We start from the raw sequence: 1,871 nt of genomic DNA, 5'->3' as shown, positions 1-1,871 counted from the left end.
TCTATGCAAAGGCTACCAAGGACATCGTTAAAATACCTTTTTTTTTTTCTAAATCATTGGCTGTCTCAGTTTCATCATGCATATTTCAGAATTAATTGCTAGTGAATATATGCAGGGCAATTTTCTGTTACATTGCCCCAAAGCCCCATTACCCATGGGAATTTGATGACATGTGCTTATGGCAATCACAGTGACCAAAAACAGCCATCTCAGATTCTAGAGTAGGGGTTGTGGTTTGAATACTGCTCCATTAAGGCAGCCATCTGCTCAAGGTTTACCCAGTTTCATTATTCATGTTTACTGGTACATAGGATTTTTTAAAAATGACTTAGAGAATATTAATAGGTTCAGGTAGAATGAAGTAATTTAATGAGCCCGAAACATTCATTTCTATAGCATTAGCGGTTAACTCAATGGTCTGGACAGATTTCAACTTCAGTAATCACACCCTACCTACCTAAATTCTTCCCAGAGTTTTGGCATTTCCTCTTTAGATTTCATGCCCCACTGGGCACCTTCTAAATCGCTCACCGCCTAAGCTGTGTGGGATGAGGCAGTTCCTCACTGTTGATGGAAAATACTATCATAGCCAAGGGGTCCTATCAGTGTGAGCTGGGGAAAGTCTGCTGTGAGATCACACCTAGATTCAGAGCTGCCAGTCAGGAGAGTTAGTGAATGCCCATTCAGAGAATGGCTTCTCCAACTTTGTGCAGCTCTGACTGCATGAGCTGATACAAGTGTGGATTTGAGCTAAGCTCTGATGGCTTCCCATCTGTTTGCACAGGCTTTTCACTTGCAGGAGGAATAGTTGAGGAGAGGATACAACTGAGGCAGGCCTTGGGCATACTGCTTTGGCTATTACATTTAAAAGCCTTCCTTGATCCTGTAGCCCATGGTACAATCTCCTGTTCCAAACCCCAAGCCTATTGAAAGAAATCTTTTAAGAATTGGAGGAAACTGCCTTAGGTCCTAAGCACTGTTCTGAAGCCAGTCGGTCTCCTCATCCCAAGAACTTGCTTACGACTGGGTTTAAAAATGACTCAGTATATTACGTTCAGAGTATATTGACTATGTATCTCAAATTGTTTATATGGACTGACCCAGAGAGCTAGTGGAAGGCATACATTTTATATAAACAAACACCGACCTGCACTTGATGATTTCCATCATGACAGATGATTGCACTAATTCAACAGAGGTTACATGTAAGATGCGCTAAGTGTGGAGCACAAGGCTGGGCGATGGCTGCATTATGTGCCTCTGTGCTCACCGCCTGCCCTAGTGTCCTTGAGCTCACACTCCCATTCTAAAAGGACACAGCCAAGTCACAAGGGACTGGTAATTTGTTCGGCCTTTAGTCTCCCTCCATTGGTAGAAGAACCTCTTTACCTTTTAATCAAAACCTTAGCTGGCCTCTCAATATGGTACAAATATGAGATTAAAAGTACTATCTCATTGTTATAAACTACAAAAGTATACCAGTTACTTATAAAGTTAAGGAGAATGATGAAGGGTTTTGGTGACTATAAAAAATTGTAATTGGGGTAATAGATGACAATTGCAGTTATAATCTCCATTTATTTCTGTATTCTGTTTGGCTATACAACAGCAAGAAGGACCTGATTTACACAAAGAAGAGGTGATATCTTACTTGTATAGTTTTATGAAAGTGGGTACTTATAGGCCTAAATTATAAAATACTGGTACAGTCACAACTTCCTGAGCCAGGTCTGAGAAGGCCTACAAGAAGTTCAGGCAGGAGAAACATCACTCCTGAAGTTTGAACAGAAATGTGTCAACCTGATGGCTCCTGCTAACCCATTGGTGGTGTTCAGTTGCCATTCTGAATGTATCATCTAAGGTGTTTTTGT

Source organism: Pteropus alecto, unplaced genomic scaffold, assembly GCF_000325575.1.
Source record: "Pteropus alecto unplaced genomic scaffold, ASM32557v1 scaffold107, whole genome shotgun sequence".
Taxonomy (NCBI): Eukaryota; Metazoa; Chordata; class Mammalia; order Chiroptera; family Pteropodidae; genus Pteropus; species Pteropus alecto.
Note: the sequence above shows the minus strand (reverse complement) of the source record.